This window comes from Castor canadensis, chromosome 14 (assembly GCF_047511655.1).
Source record: "Castor canadensis chromosome 14, mCasCan1.hap1v2, whole genome shotgun sequence".
NCBI lineage: Eukaryota > Metazoa > Chordata > Mammalia > Rodentia > Castoridae > Castor > Castor canadensis.
The window spans coordinates 64,135,350-64,157,773 of record NC_133399.1 but is presented as its reverse complement, the minus strand read 5'-3'; the positions used below and the strand labels follow the sequence as shown (position 1 = coordinate 64,157,773).

The window sequence follows — 22,424 nt, the reverse complement described above, 5'->3', positions numbered from 1 at the left end:
CCACAGAATGAAAATGGCAGAGAAAATAGTCAGTGAATCTGAGGATAGATCAGTAGTTGAACAAACCAGAAAAACATGATATAAAGAACAAAACAAAGCTGTATTTTCCTGTGAGACATTAAAATTTAAACATTCATGTCTTTGAAAATCCAGGGCCAGCCATAGTAGCTTACACCAGTAATCCCAGGTATTCAGGAGGTAGACTTGGCCAACTGGGGCAAAAATTTAGTGAGAGCTCATCTCATTCAAAAAGCTGGAGACGGTGGATCCCATCTCCCATCCCAGCTACATGGACGGTATAAGGAGAAAAGGAAGATCATGAACCATGTTGGCCAGGGCAAAAATAAAAACAAAAACAAAAAAACCCAGTAGACCATACCTGGAAAATAATTTTTAAAAAAGAAAACCATGCTAGAGGCATGGTTCAGGTGGTAGAGCACCTGTCTAGCAAGCACAAAGCCCTGAGTTCAAACCCCAGTACCAAGAGAATAGAGTGCTGTGTGTGTGTGTGTGTGTGTGTGTGTGTGTGTGCATACATAGACACATATACTTCATCATCCTTTTGTTTGAAGAAACAATAACTGAAAATTTCCCAAATTTAACAAATCACACAAACCTAGGGATTCAAGAAGCTCTACAAACCCCAAAGAAAATAAACAGAAAGAAAACCATGCCTGCAAACACCATAATCAAATCATTGAAAACTAAGAATAGGGAAGACTCTTGAAAGGAGGCTGAGAAAAATGATACATTATGTGGAAAGGGAAAAACTATTTACATAACTGCACTTTTCACTTCTTGTCAAATCCCACAGAGGCCAAAAGGAAGTGCAACAGCATTTTTAAAGTACTAGAAAACAAGAACTGTCAAGCAAAAGTATTATATCCAACAAAAGCCTTCAAGAGTTAAAGCAAAATAAAGATTTTTCAGATTAAAAACAAAACAATCTTGATATATCTTCTTTAAAAATTATTGAAGAAATTCTTCAGACATAAGGAAATACACCATGGAAGAACAAGGGGAATGGTGGCTATCTGAAGAAATAAAATAAATACTACTTTTCTCTTGAGTTCTTTAAAACACATAGTGGTTGCAACGAAATTTGTGGCATTGTTTGAAGAGGTTTTCATGATGCAAGTAAGTGTCATTCATGTGTCTTCTATAGCATAATGAGGAATGAGAAAGGGACCTATACAGTGGGAGATAGGATCCATAATCCAGTTGAAGGGGAAAAACATTGATTCTCAATATAATATAACAATTAAGTGTACATATTGTAATCCCTGGAGCAAAAGCACAATAGGTAAATCTTAATGGAATGCCAAAAGAATAACACAAAATAAGTTAGAAAAACAAAAGCAGATGAACAAAAATCAGGAAGAGAAAACAGAAGACAAATAAGATGACAGACGTAATCCAAACATATTGATGATTACATTAAATGTATGTGGTCTGAAATACCAGTTTTAAAGTTATCAATCATCAGCATGAATACAGAAAAATATGGTACAGTAATAGGTTGTGTATAAGAAACTAATTTTGAAATAGTGACATAGGGATGTTAAAAGTAAAAGGAAGGCTGGAGGTGTGGTTCAAGTCTTGTGAGGTTTTGAGTTCAATCCCCAGTACCTCCAAAAAAAAAAAAAAAAGTAAAGGATGAGAAAGATAACTTGTAATAATTAAACAAATGAAAGCTTGGGTTATGTATAAATATTAGACAAAGTAGATGTCAGACAGAGAAAATTGCCAGGTATTTAGAGGGAAATAAATGATGACAAAAAGAATAATTTACCAGAAAGACATAATAGACTTAAATGGGTCTATATCAAACAGCAGAACTTCAAATATATAAACACTGATAGAGAGGACGAACAGTTGCATTCACAATGATAATTGGAGGATTCGCTAGCATTCTCTGGAAACTCAACAGAGTTAGTAAGCAAAAAATTTTCTGTGATTAGAGGAAATGAAGAAAAAAATCAACCAGCTGAATATAATTGATATATTTTGAACACTACCCCAAAACAACAGAAATACATTTTTTCAAGTGTAAACTTGTAATATTAACCAAAAGAGACCTCATTCTGAGTAATAACAGAACAAGTTTTGAACAGGTTGTGTAGAATTAAAATCACATATTATGATTTTCCCATAATGGCATTAAATTGGAAATCAACAACAGAAAGGTATCAGGGAAAACTTTTCAAATAGTTTGAAATTCAAAAACACACTTAAAAATTCTCTGTGGTTAAGGAAGAAGTATTAAAGGAAATAATAAATTATTTTGAACTGAACAAAAATGAAAGTACAATGTATCAAATTTATGAGATCCCTACAAAGCAATACTTGGGAGAAAACTGTCTCTATCAAATGCTTATGGGGAAAGGGAGAAGGTGGGGAGTTGGGAAAATGATGGAGGGGTAAATCTAACTAAGATAATATTGTAAGCACATATGTAAATATCACAGTATATCCCCTATACAACTATTATATGCTAATAAAAAAGAAAATGAATTCCCAAATCAATAATCTAAACATCTACCTTACGAACTTAAATAAAGAAGAGCAAAAAATCAAACCACAAGCAATCAGAAGAAATAATAATACAGATAATAGCAGAATTCAATAAAATTAAAAATAAAAACAGGAGAGAAAATTAATGAAACCAAATGCTGATTCTTGGCTTCTAACATGGGTACGGTTACAAGAATGTGCCACAGAGAATGAATAAAGCCATGGCTTTCTAGCTAGAGAATTGAACAGAGGAAATATAAGTAAACAAAAACACTAGGAAAATTGCAGAAAAAGAGAATTTGGGGAAACTGACCTCATAAAGCTTTTCATTAACGTTTGAGTTTACCTCCAAATGATACATGAATAGATTTGGTCCTATATAGCATTCAGAAGTCTTTGAGAAATGAACTTTGATATATCACCACTTAAGTTCTAGGTTGATTATTGAGTGGTACAGCATTTAGGCTATATCAGTACAATTGATAAACCCTCTGGCAAGAGTGAATGACATGATGTACTCTACTTCTCAGAGTCTCATTCACTTAGTTTTTCTTATTCCTTAAAGTTTCATGTCATAAAACATTATCTCACTAGAATTTGAGACTGGCTGCATATTAGAACTGTTACCTGGCAAATGTGATTGGTTACAACCTGACCTTAATTATCAAAGGTACACTTGGTTTTCAGAGAATTAAAAACGGATCAGTGTTCTCAACTGTGAGGTTTAAGACTTCTGTAGGCAAGAATGAATTTCATCCTACTAATGCTTTAAACAATTTTCCATGATCCCAGTACCCCTGTGAAAAGATGAAAGGATCTGGTAGTATTAACCTTTGGAGAAATATGGGCAGTTGAAAGGAGATTATAAACCATTCGTATAAATGGTAAATAGTTCTTTGCATCTTAATAAAGGATACAGGAAAAGAAAATACTTGTCAGTTTACCAACTTGTCAGTTGGACTAAGCAGTGTTATAAAGAAGAATCTCCTACCAAGAAAACCTGTTCATCTTGCTGGATACCATGACTGTTAGTCAGGGAGATATTCTTCAGATCTCTTTTACAAAAAGATAGATTCATTTCTTTATTAAGAGATAAGAGATAATAAGATCATATGTACTTACTATGCATAAAATGATGGTTTGATGCATCTGCACTGTTGAGTGACAAAGCCAATTAGCATATCTCACAGTTATCATTTTTGTGGTGAGAACACTTTACACCACTACTAGCATTTTTAAAGAATAAGATGTTATTAACTACAGTCACCATGTTGTACAATGATCTCTTGAACTTAACCCTCCTATCTAACTGCAGTTTTATATCTTTTGACCAATCTCTCCCCAACCTCCCCACAACCACTCAAGCCCCTGTTAACCACCGTTTGTCTCTTTACTTCTGGGTGATCAACTTTCTTACATTATACATTTAAGTGAGAACATGTATATTTATCTTACTGCACCTGGCTTATTTTACTTAACTTGATATCCCCTGGGCTCATCCATGTAGTTGTAAATGATAGGATTTTCTTTTTTACATGGATAAATAGTATTCCCTTGCATACATACTTGTTTTTCTTTATCTATTCATGCATTGATGGACACCAATATTGATTCTATGTCCCAGCTATTATGAACCATGTTTCAATGAACATGGGAGTGCAATTATCCCTTCAACATATTCATTTCATTTCCTTTGGAGATATATCAAGTAGTAGGATTGCAAAATCATGCAGAAATCTTTTTATAATTTTTGAGGAAACTTGTATTTTCTATATAGCACTAATTTATATGTTCATGAACAGTGTGCCAAGCTTCCCTTCTATCTATATTCTTACCAACACTTGTTATTGTTGGCCTTTTTGATAGTAGCTATTCTAACAGGTATGAGGCAATATCTCTTGTGATTTTAATTTACATTTTCTTGATGATTACTGGTATTGAACATTTCTTGGCCATTTGTATGTCTTCTCTTGAGAAATATCTGTTCAGATCCTATGTCTCTTTTTTGACCGGGTTACTTGTTTTCTTAGTATTAAATTGTTTGAGTTCTTTATATATTTTGAATACTAACCCCTTATCAGATGTAAAGCATGCAAATATTTTTTACCAGAGGAGAGATTATTTACTGAGATACTTTCAGGAAGGCCTAATGGAAGGCTTAAAAGAACATTCTGTGGCTCCATTGTGAATTCTGGTTGTTTTCTTGAGGATCAGACTGTTCTTTTCCAGGTCAATATTTAAAGAACTTGAAGACTGCTAAGGTTCTTCTCTTGAGATGAGAGGCAGCTTCCCTTCCACTAATGATCTGAATTTAACACTGGATCACTTAGGGCCAGATTCATTTGCAAAATATTTGCTCAGCTTTAATGCTGTGAAAGCCTCTCCAAAGCTAAGGAAACCCTGAGAAATGGATTATTCATGCGACTCTGCAAAGCTTGGTATCAGACATGGTCTGTTTTTAATCCTTCCCTAAGCATTACCATTCTGGATTTATAAAAAGTTTGTGACATATATTAAGCATATTCCATGCAGTTATGTTCAGATTCCAGTCATTTGAGTGTTAGACTCCTGTCCTTTCTATGGGAATTGAAAGCCCTGGTAAAGGCAGATGATAAAACGCAGAAATCCTGGCATTTTTTTCCCATTAAGCTTCCGGATAATTTTTAATGAAATGTCACAGATTAAATCAGTTTGAGTTTAAACAGCAGCTTGAGAGAAAATTACCTTCTTTTTATTATCATTAGAAAGTCTTAAAACTGAATTTTGAGTATACGAATTGATGTTTAATAGCATATATTTATAATTGGTGTATCCTTAATATTTTGAGTAAAGAATTCTATGTACTGTCTTTAAAAGGAAATCAGGCATCTATAGAATGTCAGAGAGGAAAAAATTCAAGATCAAGATTCTAAAAGATTGCTGTGGAATTCTTAAACCTTTATTAATGAAAGGGAAAATTATAATTTATAATCTAAGCCATGAACTGCAGTGGAGAATTTCTGAGATGAGTGTTATTGGAGACACTCCACTCATCCCGCACCTGTCTCCACACCTCTCATAATCAGCTCTGGGACTTCTTAGTGCTATGTAATATTTATGTCAGAGAGAGGTGGGTTGGGATCCAAAGTTTACTGGTTTTGAGCCAGGCAACAGTAGCTCATGCTTGTAATCCTACTACTCAGAAGGCAAAGATCAGGAGGATCACGGTTCGAAGCCAGCCCAAGCAAATAGCTGGCAAGACCCTACCTAGAAAAATCTATCACACAAAAAAAAGGGAGGGTAAGGGGGAGCTGGTGAACTGGCTCAAAGTGTAAGCCCTGGGTTCAAGCCCCAGTACCACACACACACACACACACAAAGTTTACCAGTTATGAAATGAATGAGGTGGTTGTATGATTGTCTCACATGTGTCCTCCACATGAACATTATAGGAAGAAAGAGCTTGCATTTAGTTAGGAGTATAGATTACAAAAAGCCTCCTTATCTTGAAGCTAATATCTGCATCAGTGCATAGAGTAAATATTAAATAAGATGATTTGTACAAAGGAGCAAATACCATATAGTAAGTTGTGAAGTACGGTTCTCCACAAGGGCAGTGAGAAGAATTTAAAGAAAAAATAAAAGGGTATTAGGTCAGTCAATTGCTGTTTTTATCAAGGAAAGCAGACAAACAAACTGTGTGTTTTCTTCCTTCCAGCCAATAAAAAAAGTTAGGAAGCAGCTGGAGGCAGCATTGTGTCTGTTTCTGTGAGATCACCTCTTCAATGAGCTATGATCTCATTGTGGCTTCAGAGTCCCATGCCAAAGTAGGATTCTGTCACTTCTGGAATTGGGATTTCTTTTCATTATAGAAAAATGAGATCTAGTATTTTTAAAATCATACTTATTGGATGTGAGAATAGTGCTTACTGGCTGAAAATTAGACCCAAATTGGGTACATCTTTCTTTCACAAGTGTACTAAAAATGCCTACTATCTTCCTCCCTGCCCTGTCCCCAGCTCCTCCCCTCAGCTTTTTTTAAACACTCCCTCCACACATACCATACACAGTGTGCAGATGCCATGACCTCAGCCCAACTTCAATGTACCCCGTGTCCAAAGCTAATACTTGCAGTGGCCAGTCATTTTAGTCACCAGTCATTTGTAAGATCATCAAGAATATTTGGCCTGGCCTTATTTGAAAAGATAAAATGTTATTTTGGGGGAATTTGACATGGGGGAACAAGATAATGAACTGTGAAGTTGAAAGTACATAATACAGACAGAAACCAAGATAGTATCATGGGCCATGAGTTAGGCTGAAAGTGTGGAAAAGTAGAAATATAAATAAGTACGATTTATAAAATAGATAGCTAATTATAATGTAGAGAAAATATGTACAGATTAGAAAGTGAGAAAGCCAAAGCCTAGAAAGAAGAGAGAGGAGCAGACTTCTGGGTATTTAGAGAGTGATCTAATCCATAAATTCTGTACCTGTAGAGGGTGTTACATTTATATCCTAAAGTTTTCATGTGTGGCTAAGAAGCTATGGCAGATCATAATATATTGGAAAAGTTTAATATGGAATGTCTTCACATTCTTTACTGTAAAATTCTCAAAGCCTCGTGACCTACCAAAGATACAAATGACTGTTTTCAGTTATTCAAACTTATTTTCCTCTTTTTTCTTTAATGGATATCAGTATTTTTCTAGAATGAACATACAAGGATGCCTCATTTGGTTATGTGTTTAAAAACATGTACTGACTGCTAATGCAACACCTTCTGCTAGATCCAGTGGTAGATGTAATGAGGACTCACAGATTCTATTTGGAACAGTTCATGGTCTTATGATAGGATACAAAGAAGTGACCAGAGAGTATATGCTCTGATAATGATAAATAGGAGGGCATCTAACTCTAACACTTTAGTGGGAAGAAATGGTAGAGATTTCCTCAAAGATTTATGCCTCTATAGAATTATGACATGCCAGAAAACTCAGCCTGCTAAAGGGCAAAGGGAAATGCACGTGTGAAAGCTGTCAGGGAGAAAGAGTATGGGGTATTTGGAAAATGCAAAAAAAAAAAAAATCTCACATTCCTGGACCACGAGTTGTGAGAGAAAGAAAGAAGAGAACGAGAAATGCAAATGAGTGTGAGATATTACAGTGTCTGTGGGATACACAGATGAGGGAGGGGTCATCATAGGTAGCAGGGTACAGAAGAGAAAATCCCAACAGGGAGGTAGAATATCAGCTACTATCTCTGTGACAGTCATATGGTTAATGCTGTGGTCTGAATGTTTGTGCTTCCCCAAATTTCTATGTTGAAATACCTCCAGGTATTGGTAGGTGGGACATTAGGAAATGATAAGCCACTGTTTTTGAACCAGGAATTAGGCTTTTATCAAACTGAACACTGAATCAGCTGGCAACTTAATTTTAGACTTCCTAGTATCCAGAACTGTGAGAAAAAAATTTGTGTTTTATAAGCCACTCAGTCTATAGTATTTTGTTCTAATAGCATAAATGGGTATTTGGCTATCTTTGTGCTGTACAACTAGTTTGTGTTTATTTATACTTTCAAATCTATAAAAATCTGATTAGGAATTATTCACCTTGTATATAGATTTAAGTGTCTATATTCTAGCAAGTTATATGGCCCAGAAATCTAATTTTGAGTAGATACACAGAATTAAAGCAAGCTCTGTCTATATAGAAATGTAGAAAAAAAAAAGACTTCATCCCCTTGCATTTGATAACAGGTTATCACAAAATGAAAAATCCTAAATCACCATCAGTTTTCATAATTTTAAATAGTAATGTTCCCTCATTTTCCTATGCATAGTTCATTATAAACACCCTGAAAGTGAAGGGTTCTCTTCTCCATACCTGTCATATTATGTGTGAAGAGGAAGAAACTCCCACTTCTGCAGCCATGTTGATCCCCAACGTTAGCTTCCACTGATGCCGTCTTCCCCCTTAGCATTAAAACAGAATAAACTTTCTTGAAAGGAAGAAAACACTCTTCAGTTAAAGTACATGAGAATAACAGTGAATGATAGAAACATAAGAACTGACAGATGCTGATCTTTTTTGGAGAAAAGTTACCTGCTAGGGTAATAGCCAGGGTCACCTGGCTATTGGTTTGACTATTAAAGAGCTGCTCTGTGGCCATTGAGTATACATGCTTTACAAAATGGTTTGTGAGGGCAGTGCCCATTTCATTCTTACTTGCCTTAAGTTCTCAGGGCTGGCCACAATGCCAGCTCCTGGTAGACATATGCTTTACAAGTTTGTAGTGAATGAGTGAACAAATAGAGTGAACTTTCCACTAGCAACCATGGATTGAGGCTAAAATTAACATGAAGAGTTCCAGGAACTCTGGATTAAGCTTTACACATGGCATGCCTCAGCCACTCAACTTTGTGTAATAACTGCAGCACTAGAATTGGACTGAACAACCAGGATGAGGGGGTCATGTTTCGGGGATCAGGCTTCTTTTCATCATGAAAGCTAACTAACTGGGTGGCCTCTGACATGATGTGTTTAGTTATCAAACATGTCAGCTAATACCATAGAGACCACATGTATTTAAAGTGACAGACATAACAAGGGTCAAAGATTAAAGGTGAATTGCAAAGGGCTTTTTACTACATTTCTGTTGTTATAACCGTTTCTGGTAGGTTAGATACATGAGCAAAAAGAATTATGAGACATCATGGTGAGTAGAAGTTCTCATAGGCTGCTTAGGATGTTTTTGTCCCACATTGAGCTTAATATTATTTAAATGCTTTGATAATTATATATCTGTGCTATTTGTGGGACAGCACAAATAAATTTAAAATGTCCATCAGTTCTTTATTGTTGACTTTTATTTATCTAATTTTTATTGTTTTTTTCTGATTATAAAAATAGCATGGACTCATTGTAGAAATTAATAAATGAAAAAACACTAACCTAGAAAGTTAAAATGCTATGCAATACAGCACCCTCAATGTAACTATGTTTGCTTCGAGTAAAGGAACTTATTGCACATGACAGTAGATGCATATGAATTAATCAAGGGTGGTATTAATGCAATCATTAATAAAAGCTTTAAGCTCCATGCCTACACAAATGCCTGTATTAGTAATATATTATCATTTTAAAGCATTTAGAATGATAACATTTGAAAATTGTGTGTAAAACTAGAGAAAATTTGACCAAGTTTTGGAAGTTCCATTCTACTTTCTGGTTATGATGTTGGGGCTATTGCTACCTTACAAGTCAGCTAATTAGGTAATGAAGGCAAAAGGTAACTGTAAACACTCTGACATAGAACGGAATTGGCATCACCTGTCTGAGATTTCATTGTCTCTTCCACGTAAGCTCTGTCTTGAGTAGGCCTGAATTCAAAGGCCCCCATCCTTACAAAGCAGATTAATTTCCAGAAGAAGCCTCTACTCAGAACCAGCCTGGCTGGAATGTTGTGGTTCTTCCTCAAAAGTTTTGGAATAAAAGGCATGATCCATGGTACTTCTTTATTTGTATTTCTGGTATGGAACCCAGTACTTTGCACATGCTAAGGAAATTGCTCCACCACTGAGCTACATCCTCAACCCTCCGTAACAGTTTTAAGATGAATTTCTTTCTCTCTCTTCTCTCTCTCTCTCTCCTTTCTCTCTCTCTCTCTCTCTCTTGAACGTTGATGACAAAATTCTGTCTCTATGATACATTTCAATATCTAGGTAATGTGCTAATTGCAAGAATTTTTTGTCTGACACTGGTCAGCTCTATTCAGAATTAAGCTGTCTTCCCCCTGGGAACCCATATAATACACCTATCATATGTGTAAGGGACCCATCTAAACCCTGTCTCTACTCTATTTCTTCAAATATAATTCCAGTGAAGTTGCTGTTCTAGAGATTACAGTAAGGCAAAGCATTTTTCAGAAGATATATACAGGAGGACCTAAAGTTTCTATAACCACATTTGGCACATTATATAATCTCAGTCTATTTTTTTTTCTTCCCTCCTTCTTTCCTTGCCACAAAGCCTATGGGAAGGCTTACTACATATTCTGACACATTTTCTTGGTTTGAATAGCTAGTTGCGTTCTCATCTGCTGCTTTAAAATTAAACATCTCCCTTTATCTTCTAACTCAAAATTATACTGAGAGACTGGAAGACTTGCTTGAGAGTTGACTGTCCATATAGTGATGGTGTTTTTCTTACTGATTTAATCCAATGCCTTATTCCCATAGGACTATGGCTGAAAAGTGTGATTTTGTTAGCTGCGTAGGTAGGGGTGGATCCACTTCTCAGAATCAGATTTATGTTAACAAAATGTATTTGTTATATTAAATACCAATCAGAATATATTAATTTACAAATGAGAAATATAACTGTGAAATTGTCTGTGTGCTCAAGTCAACAATTCACAGTATCCTCTCCCCACAAACAAGCAACAGAGGAATCCACAATATGATCAGAATGCCAAATTATCAATTCATAATGAGAACTGCATCTGTCTTACGAGAATATGCGTGGGTTGTTGGGATAAATTTATTCTCTCTGTAGGTTAATGACACAAGATACCAAACTTTCTGAAAGTTGTTAGAGAATGTGAATTCAAAACAGTAGGAATAAGTTGGTCTCAAATTTTGTTTTCCAACTAAGATGGTTTTAGCATTTCCACCTCTTCCAAGCTGCCCTTGCCATGAAAACCGTGCTACTTCAGTCCCTGTGATCAAAGTAGGTAATACAGTGTGTGTTTTTCGCCTTTCCTTTTTCTTCATTTTTATGACCAACTACTTCTCTCCAAAAAAGGGCATGATATATTGGAGTAGGTGTTTGTCTGCCACAATATTGATTTATACAGTTTCAATCATATTTCATTGCTTGAGCCCTAAGATTACTTCCCTCTAGTCTTTATTGGTGTTTGGAGTATTTCCAAATACTCAAATCAAACACATTTAATTTATTGGTCTAACCTATATTTGTTTAATCATATCCTCTATTTTCAAATCCTGTTAGTCAACTCAGTTTGGCCCTTGACATGAAAACCCCTGATATTTCCCCAAGTGGCAAAAATCACAGGATTACAAGGCTCACAGGGGAAATAATAGTGTTCTCTGCCCTTAATATATAGTACAGATTGAAATGCAAATAAGACTTGCTTTGAAAAAAAAAAAAAAGGAATTCGAAGATGTTAAGAACTAAATTCTTCTGTCTTAGAGACAGGGCAGTAAAGAGATGATTTGAAGGATAGAAGTACTTTTTAGCATAAATGAATAGATTCATTTCCGTTATCATCTGGATGTGTTCATGGACTAGCTCTGGAATTATCTTCCATCTCCTACTACACAACCAGAGACATACAGAAGGTCACCCCATGTAGTTTCTGGGTGCCCATATCCAAAGATACCAGCTTCCTCACAACAAAGTTGGAAAAAGATCAGAATAATCACACTCAATTTTTGACTCATGACCAAACATGATTAGTTTCTTTGCCTAATCCAATATGACAAGCATATATAATTTGTGTGAATAAATCCCTTTAAAGAAAGTGTTTTTATGGGTAAAGATCGTGATAATGGAACTGTCATGTGATTTTATTTTTATAATTTCTCCCAGTTACTCACATTTCAAAATGGCAAAACACATATGGCTTATATTTTTCACTAAGCAACAGAGGCCTTGTCTATACCCTCTTCTATAAGCAAGACTCTGCCAAAAGTTCACCTGGCCAACAACTACTTGCTATGCTTCTTTTCTTGAGTTAGCCTGGCTAATTAAACTTGCTTTCCTTTTTTCATTTATGTATTCTGTCTTGAGGCCTACACTGGGGAAGGGCCTGGTTCTTTCCACACTGCTGCAAGTTTGAACTTCACAAAGGTTCAAAGGTTTGCACATGGCCGAGCACAGTAAACATGTGCCCTAAAGTCATCCTTCAGTTTCTGACTTAGCCTGTGATTTAATTGTCACCTCATTAATATGGGCCACTGGGTATGAATTTGTCTAAACAAGATATATCAAGAGGGCTGAGTGAAATGTTCATGGTTAAGGAATTTTATCACTGCTGCCTCTGCCCCATCCCCCATGTTTCTTAATTTTCCAACTTCAAGAGAATGGTTTCGTAAACATGCCCTGTCCTTTAGGTCACTGGGTTAAGGATCAGTTCAGTCTTTTTGAACTTTTCACTCTTTCTGTGTAAATATAAACTAAGTACTTACTGGGTTCTAAAACTAAAAGTCTACGCAGATAAAGGACTTTATTGAAATAATAAAATGAGCAAAATGACTCCTCATATTGTCTTTCTGGACTCTTTATCCTGTTTTCAATGAATGACATCTCTGTATGTAAATCTTATTGGAATTTTTGCATTAAAAAAAGGAGAAAAAAGAATATAAGAAAAGAAGAAGGAAAACTTAGAGAACTGAAGTTATAGCTCAAGGGAAATGTCTGTGTAAAAGGCTTTGCATAAAGCTTGATATATGAACATAGTATGCAACCTATAAAATAAGTAAGGATCCTGCTTATATCAGTGCCTGATGCATTGCATGTGTTGCAATAGTTACGATGAAAAGTATTGTACACACAAATATACATTTACTTCTCTTCAAAGTATTTCATGGCATGACTATACTATGATGATACTTCAAAGGGCTGTAAGACTATTTAACAAGTGTTAAGTAGTATGACATGCTGCCTTCCCACTCCATGTTCCCCAGCCACATTTTTATTACCCAAAGGAGTCTTTTTAATTTTAATTTTTTTGAAAAATTTTAGTGGTTATTATTTTAGCAATCTAATACAGAACTCAATAATTTCTTTTCAAACTTAGGCAATTGATTCTGCAATTTGAAAAATGGGGATTTTGCTCATTTATACTCGGCTCTCCTATCTGTCTTCTTATAACTATAAGCTTTAAGCCATTTTTTATTCTGATAATATGCAACATTATCTCTTCCCCATGAGATGAAATGAGGATCTTAGTCTTACACACATTGTCCAACTTTTTCTTTCTAATTTTAGATTCTATTCTGCAAAACACTTCTTTTCTGTATTTAGATTGTTGGTATTTTCAGTTTGTGGTAAAAATTCAACACAGATTTTCCCCAAACATAAATATCGTTTAATGTTAGGTCAAAAAGTAGGTTAGGATCACACACACACATGTATGTGTCCATACACGTATAGCTATGTATAGATATAGATGAATAGATAATACAAATATACACATGCATACACACGTTAAGGAACAAATGGCCTGACTTCTAGTTCATTGAAAAGATTCCTAGCATTTAAGTTCAAATTAATGACATTTAGTGGATTGCTTAAAATGAGTATATATTTTTGTCTTTGCTTTTTAGGATTTGAAGTACTTTCTTTAAACACCAAAGTAATAGTTATCATTCTTACCTCTGATGTGGTATTACCTCTGAGTATGTAATAAACTTCTCATCCTTGGAATTCCTCTTGCTATACACACTTATTTCTCAATATATCAGTTTGTGCTCACATTTGTTTCTGAGCTTTCTTTACCTACTTGATAGGTCATATTTTTCCTTAAGACCCTGTAACAATTACAGTGTCAGGCTGGTCCTCTTTCTCTTGTGATCTCTGAATATACTCACTTTAGTTTATCATATGCAATGCTGTTCACCATATGTCTTTCACTGGTGACATTTAAAAGTGAGCAAAATAGGTGGTCATGAATTATATCAGACTTCTTGTTCCCCATTATCTGCTGCTTGCTGACTTACTTTTATTCTCTCCTGTCATAACTAGGAAAGTTACATCTCAGTGCATTTCATATTGATAAATGCACATAGTGAGGCTAATTAAAGAACAGAGGCATTGTAAGTAGTCATTGGCCAAGTGAACTTTTGGAAGAGTCTTGCTTTACAAAAGAGGGTATAAGAGATGCCTCTGTTGCTTGGTGAAAAATATGAGCCAAATATGTTGTGCCATTTTGAAATGTAAATCACAGGGAGAAATTATAACATAAAATCTAGCCAAAACAAAAACAGAGGTGCCTGCCTAGGACAGTAAAAGAGTTCCTGAAAAATGATATAACATGACAGATATCTGAGTATATGAAATTCTGAGAATATGAAATTCTGAAAGTCTCTTGACCAGCTTTGGAGCAAAAAGGATCCCCTCAGTTCAGGCACTTCTGAAGCTTGTCAGTGGGAAAGAGAGCATGCTGCAAGAGACAGTTTTACTTTTTTTGAGTAGTGACCTTTTAAAAGGAAAAGGTCCTTTCTGAGATATTTCGAGTTCACTCATGCATTTGTCATAGAACTTCTCTGGCAGGAGGTGTGTATGTCACCACAGACCTTTCTTCAGAGCATAGCCTGCTTGCCTGGGGAAAGAAAGGTGCTATAGTGTTGTTCAGATGGAGCAGAAAGAGCTTTTCTTAAGGTTGTCTTGCTACTGGGTGACAAAACTTTCTGAGTTTTGGAAGGTATATTAAGACACAGTTCTTTAGACTTCAAATTTGGAGGTGCTAATTTTGTCTAATTTTATATAAATTTCTAGCATTATTTGAATATATCTGCTATAGCCTTGAGCAATCTAAGCCTCACCAGAGTTCAACAAATGGTTATTGTAGAATCAATGAGGGCTTATTCTAGAGTGTTTCCTAAGAGTCCACTTAGAGAAGAATGCTGTCCTCCTAGGGTTCACTCAAATGTCTGTTTTCCCCCATTCTAGCTAGGGAAGACAAATTCCATTTGTCCATTTCACAAACATGTCCCTATGTGCTATTCTGGGTTAGGAATGGTACTTAATTCTGGCCTGACACTCATTGTTGTGTCTGCTCCAGATCTATTTCCCTAGTGAAACATCTCTAACCTTCTCAGGTGCACCTGGATGCCTTCTTTGCCTCTCCATTGCCGTTGCTTTTCTGATATGTCCCATTAATACAACCTCTCTTGTAGCATTCTGATTGTTTTGGATGACCGACTCTCTGAGATCTGGAATCCTGACTTTCTTCTGCCATTGCTAGTACCTTGCAGAGCTTGGCCAATAGCAACTAGTCAATAAAAAATTGTTGGATGAGTTAATGGCTACTAAATGAATCACAAGTTGTGCTCACAATCTAAAGATGTCACCTAGTTGGTGACTGATTCTGTGAGTGTGATCACAAAAGTATCAGGGTGTGGAGTTAGCATTTGAGCCATTGCAATCTGACTCCAGGGTCCATGCTCTTAGCACTGTTTTAGGCTGTGTTCATGTAGATAAATACCATGGTTTGACAAGTGCTATTTATAACAACTGACATGAGTACTGGCTTGTAAAGTCAGTTCAGCCACTCATTATGTGTACAGTACAGGAAGACATCTACCCTCTCTGAACCTGAGTTATTTCATCTCTAAAACAAGAAGGTTCTACTGGGCAATCTTATAGAACTCCTTTCAGAGATAGGGTTCTCTCATTCTGTATGCAGTGGAATATGTTGGAATGCACATTATATGTGATCTAAGACATGAGTGGAAAAAGCCAGGCAAACCTAAGATGGGAAAATGCAAAAGACTTCAGCAATGAGCTATAAGGAAAAATTGCATAAATTCAGAGGAAGAGTGAAAGATAAGTTTGGATGGAGACAGGCAAAGCATCAAAAACATGCTGGTGCCATTTTTAGAAAAAGGAATTCTGGAAATTGAGTAAATTCTTAGAGGACAAAAATGGCATTTTTTTTGAGTGGGCACATAATATGAGAACACACAGAGTAGAAATAATGGCACCACTATAAAAATGCATCTATCTAATGATAGAAACCATGGATGCACTGCAAAACATCCTCAACTCATATAAATATTTTAATCTAGAATATTTATTTTAAATGTTTAAAATATAAAATATATTTCAAAAATCTGATTGCTTCTAAATATGGTTAATTCTAGGAATTCTCTAGTATCTGTCTTTGTTTTTAATCTCTCCTGGTACATCCTGAAAATGATAGAGTTGAACATTACTTTTAATGTGTACCAACCACTAAATGGCTAAAATTCAGTTTTAACCCCCAACAAGACATGTTGGCAAGAATATGGGGAAAAAGGAACCCTAATCCACTGCTGGTGGGAATGCAAGCTGGTGCAACCACTCTGGAAAAAAATTTGGAGACTTCCTAAAAATCTAAACATAGACCTGCCATATGATCCAGCAATCCCACTCCTGGGGATATACCCAAAGAAATACAACACAGATTACTCCACAGGCACCTGCACACCCATTTTATTGCGGTGCTATTCACAATAGCCAAGTTATGGAAACAACCAAGATGCCCCACTACTGATGAATGGATCGAGAAAATGTGGTACTTGTGCACAATGGAATTTTACTCAGCCATGAAGAAGAATGAAATCTTATCATTTGCAGGTAAATGGATGGAACTGGAGAACATCATTCTGAGCAAGATTAGCCAAGCTCAGAAGACCAAAAATCGTATGTTTTCCCTCATATGCGGACTTTAGATCTAGGGCAAATGCAGCAATGTGGTTGGACTTGGATCACATGATAAGGGTGATATAGAAATTGGTAGAAAACCCAAAACATGAAAGCGTTTGATGTCCCCATTATAGAGGAGCTAATACAGAAACCTTAAAGCAACAGAGGTTATCATGAGCAAGGTATCAGTAACCAGGGTAAAGATCAGTTAGAGATGAATCAACATGGGTCATAATATGCATACACAAAAGAAATGCTAGGAATATTTCTGGATAGCTATCCTCAACTCAACTAGCAAAAACACTTTGTCTTCTTTATTAGGCTTGACTCTTTTCTTCAACAAAACTAGTGATAAAGGCAGAATAGGACCTGCCTGGAACTGAGGGGGGAAGGTGGAAGAGTGTGGGGGAGATGGGCAGGAGAGAGAAATGACCCAAACAATGTATGCATGTGTGAATAAAAGAATTTTAAAAATTCAGTTTTATTCTATATCTAGCACATTTTCATATTTAGAATGAAAAATCTAGTTTTTAAAAATAAGAAAGTTTTATTAATTTTAATTTTAATTTTATTGTAGCAAATTAAAATCATGAAAGATTTCAATTATTGGGTATTAGAAAACTTCCGAAGTGGAGACTATTTACAATGTGCTTTTTGTTTTGCTTTGGAAAAATCACATGGTTCTAATAGAATAAATATGAATGAGTTTTTAAGCATAAAAGCAAGTAATATGAAACATGTAGTAACTTGAACAGTTACTAATAGACATTTGTTTCTTTAAACTATTGCCTCTCACAGACCTTTTGCTGTATGTTAGCATCTAGAAAAATCTAATTTGTATTGAATATGTCAATGACTTACATACAATGGTGCATTTTTTATATGAGTTAAATAGATTTCTTTTATAGTCTGTTCTTCAGTTGTTTCATCTTTCGTGTCCCAAAGTGGTATAGTGCCTAAAACCTTGTGGGTGAATAGAATGACCTTGGTTTAAGTCCTGTCTTACTCTTTGCTTAACTTTTCTAATGCCCAGTTTCCTTATATGGAGAAAGGAAATAGCTAATAATTGTAATAACATTACCTTTCAGATTTATTTTAAAGCAAGTAGAGTATATGAACTCTATAATTTAGAGGTTATGGGTAGTAAGCATTCAATAGATAACATTTATTGCATTCTTGCTTATACAATGATTTACTAAAAAGTAAATTTGGCTCTGTCTTGCAGGCTGAAATATGTACGAATCCATACATGTTACTGTCTAAGTGACAACATAACAGAACATATTTCAAATACCATGGGACCAGAACTTGAGTTCTACAGCTATTAATATTAGCTATGGGATCTTAGAAAGACAATTGAATTCTCTTGGATGAATTATCAGAAATAATTATAAGGGTGAACTGTAATTATATAATATCTGTCTCAATGGATCCACCATCTGGAATTTGGAGTTGCTGCAAATGAACTACAATGAGTTTATATGTACACACATAATTTTTCAAGTAACAGATACTAACTCTATTCTCATTAAAATTGTTACTATTCTAAAAGTACCTAAGTTCTGATCTAAAAATATTTTAAGAGTTGATGTTAGACCTCTGAGATTAGCTAAAAAATTTCAAATCTGAGAAATTTGAAATCATGAAAGTTTCATAAGTTTCAGCAAACTTCATTCATCAAAGCTCAGTTCCGTAGCATATGGATGAGATAGGCCAGTGTCAAACTGTTTAGTTGGTCAAAAAGAAAAAGATAAATATGATACAAGGTTTTTTGAAAGAAAAGCCTTTTATGGTCTAAGTTTTTAGGATCACAGCCATGCATCCATCTTTGCCTGTCTCTTAGGTTGCTACCTAATTTTCTCCATAAACATCCTGATTTCAAGGTAACAGCTCCATATAGATGACACATTCCCTGTTAGTTTTGAGCTACTTTCTAATAGTTTCCTACTATTCTCAATTAATATTAAAATTCTCTCATTTTTCTCACAGAGGAAATAATAAACATTTTTAGAAAATGAGGGAGGCATTTGAAAAATGTTGTGAATTCATTGTCCTGGCTTTGAGTTCTGATTTGCCCAAACTTTGAGCATTCCTGGCTATATTTTTACTTTCCCTTTCATTAATCATCTCTCTGCTAAAGATAACACAAGACAGATGAAGTCTACCTGTGTTACAGCTTGATGGTCCATTATTTTGAAAGCCAGATAAATTACTTTAGGTCCATCATAGAGGTATGTGTTCTTGGGTTATGACAAATCTCTTTGAGGCTTAGTTTTCTGAAATGAAGAATAGTTAAGACCCTGTCTTTCTAAGTTGTGAGAATTGTGCTTGGTCTTCCCCTAATGTTGGAAGGCACTCACTAAGTGGTAGTCTCTTTCTTTCCACTTGACTACATGTCCTTTTTTTTTTTTTTAAATGGTAACTTCAAATCATTCTATAGAGTCCATTAAAAGAACTGTATGGGTTCTTTTTTCTGGTTCTGTTTATACTTAACATAGATGCAATTTGTATTAGTTTTATTCAATTCATTTGATTACTTCTTTAGCTGAAAATCCCTGATTACAACAAAAAAAGAGAATTATAGACTAATCTCTTTAATGAGTATAATGCAAAAATTCTCAATAAAATACATGTAGACAGAATTCAATAACACATTAAAAGCATCATATACCTTGTTTTCATTCCAGGGAATGCAAAGATGGTTTGACATATATAAATCAATTAATGTAATGCAACATTTAAACAGAATCAAGGACAGAAATCACATGATCATCTCAATTGATGCAGAAAAGCCATTGACAAAATTCAACATCCTTTCATAAGAAAGCTCTGAAAAAAATAGGAAAAAAAGGAATGTATGTTAATGTGATAAAGACTATACATGATACACCTATAGTCAACATCATAAGTGGGGAAAAACTAAAGTCATTTCCTCTAAAATCAGGAACAAGATAGGGGTGTATGTCCTCTCTCCCCATTCTTACTCAAAATAGAACAATAAAGCAAGAGAAAGAAATAAAAGGGATTCAAATAAGGAAAGAAGTCAAATTATCCCTACTTGTAGATGATATGATTCTATACTTAAAAGACCCCAAAGATTTTACCAAAAAACTCCAAGACCTAATAAACACTTTCAGAAATGTAGCAGGGTGTAAAATCCATAAGAAAAACTAGTAGCTGTTCTATAAACCAACAATGAACAGGCTGAGAAAAAAGATCAGAAAATCAATCCAATTCACACTAGCCTCAAACAAAAAGCAAAAACAAACAAACAAACAAAAACCTAGGTATGAACTTAACCAAGAAGGTAAAATACTGCTACAGTGAAAACTATAAAACCTGAAGAAAGAAACTGAAGAAGACATCAGAACTCCCATGTTCATGGCTTTGCAGAATTAAGTCATGAAAATGGCTATACTACTGAAAGCAATCTATATATATTCAATGAAATGCCCACCAAAATTGCAATGTCATTCTTCACAGAGCTAGAAAAATTAACCCTAAAATTCATATGGAAGCATAAAAGACCTCAAATAGCAATAGTAATCCTGAGAGCAAAACTGGTCAATACTGAACTTCAAATTATACTACAGAGCCATATAAACAAAACAATGTGGTACTAGCACAAAAACAGACATAAAGGGCAATGGAACAGAATAGAAGACCTAGAAATATAACCACACAACTACAATCATCTCATTTTTGACAAAGGAGCCAAAAACATACATGGGGAAAAAAAGATAGTCTCTTCAACAAATGGTGGTGGAAAAACTATCTACATGCACAAGATTGAAGTTAGACCCCTATCTCTCAACCTGTACAAAAATCAACTCCAAATGGATCATCTTAATGTAAGACCTGAAACTACGACAGGAATACGCCTGATAATTACTTTATGAAAAGGATTCTAATTACCCAGAAATTAAGAGCAAGAACTGACAAATGGAAGTGCATCAAATTTAAAAAGCTGATGCACATAAAAGAAATGGTTACCAGAATCAAGAGACATTACACAGAATGGAAGAAAATCTTCAGCAGCTGAGGAATTAATACTTAGAATAAACAAAGAGCTCAAAAAAGCCAAATAGCAAAAGAACAAATATTCTAATTGAGAAATGGAAAAACAAATTGAACAGACAGTTCTCAGAAGAAGAAATACAAATGGCCAATAAATACATGAAGAAATGTTCAACATCCTTGAAGTAAATGCAAATCAAAACCACACTGAGATTCCATCTTACCCCAGTCAGATTAGCAATCATCAAGAAAACAAACAAGATATGGGAGCAAGGATGCTGGGGAGAAAAGAACTCTCATATACTGCTGGTTGGAATGGCAACCACTATGGAAATCAGTATGGAATTTCCTCAGAAAACTAAAAAGAAACCTACCTTATGACCCTGCCACACCACTCTTGGGTATATATCCAAACAAGTTTAAATCAATATAAAAGAGAGATGCCTGTATACCTGTGCTTATTGCAGTACTCTTCATAATAGCCAAACTGTGGAAACAACTGAGGTACCCAACGATCAATGAATGGATAAAGAAAAAATATGCATACACATACTGTGGGATATATTACTCAGCCAAAAAGAAAAATGAAATTATATCATTTGCTGGAAAATGGATGAAACTGAAGATCATCATGCTGAATAAGATAAACCAAGCTGAAAAGGTGAAATGTTGCATGTTCTCAGTCATTTGTGGAACCTAGACCTAAAATTATTATAGTGATGATGACAATTACAAATGAATAAAAGTGGACCATGAATATAAATGAGGGACTGTCTAGGGGGAATTAGTAGGAGTGGAGATATGTAAAGGAAAGGACACTGAGGGATGAAGACAATTGAAATATGCTTCATGTATACATATGAAGACAGCAGAATGAAACCCACCAAACACTTGAAAAAAGTAAGAAAGAGAAAGGGGTATATGGAATTATAATGGAAAGAGTGATCTTGTCGAAAGTACACTATACACATGTATGGAATTATCACAATAAAATCCCTTCATATTATTATTGTATGCTAATTTAACAATAAAACTTAAAAAAAACCCTTTCTCCTGGCAACCTTCAAAGTTTAAATTGCTCTAATTTTTGATACTGTGAAATAGGCTAAGATAAAATCCATTGAGGGCAGTCATTTCTTTATTGAATGCCTGGAGAAAAATACTACATGTGAGAGAAGTAGGAAAAGGATCCTGTACTATATATAACAAAAGTTGTTTGGGGCATTTTTATAGAGGCAACTGTAAAGATGTAAATGTTTGTTATTTTCAGTTGTCAGACTATTGTTTCTTAGAAATGTTAATTCAAGGCTGAGATAACCTAAAAGATGGTCAGTTCTGAGTCGATTACCAGTATTTAAATTTTTTACTTGATTAAGAACATCAAATGTGAAAATAAAATTATATAGGCTTTGTTTAGTATTACTGAAAATAGAATTATTATATAGAACATAGGAAACAAATTCCAGAAGAAAGAAGCTG

The 22,424-nt window shown here is 34.9% G+C and overlaps 1 long non-coding RNA gene across 1 annotated transcript in view; it reads right to left on the bottom strand.

Moving 5' to 3' along the window:
• The window catches only part of LOC141416875 (uncharacterized), an 83,255-nt gene that overhangs the window by 51,215 nt on the left and 9,616 nt on the right, over window positions 1–22,424 (bottom strand). The window contains exon 2 of the long non-coding RNA XR_012441449.1: window positions 8,382–8,470. This is a non-coding gene — a long non-coding RNA (uncharacterized lncRNA). The remainder of the gene's footprint in view (window positions 1–8,381; window positions 8,471–22,424) is intronic.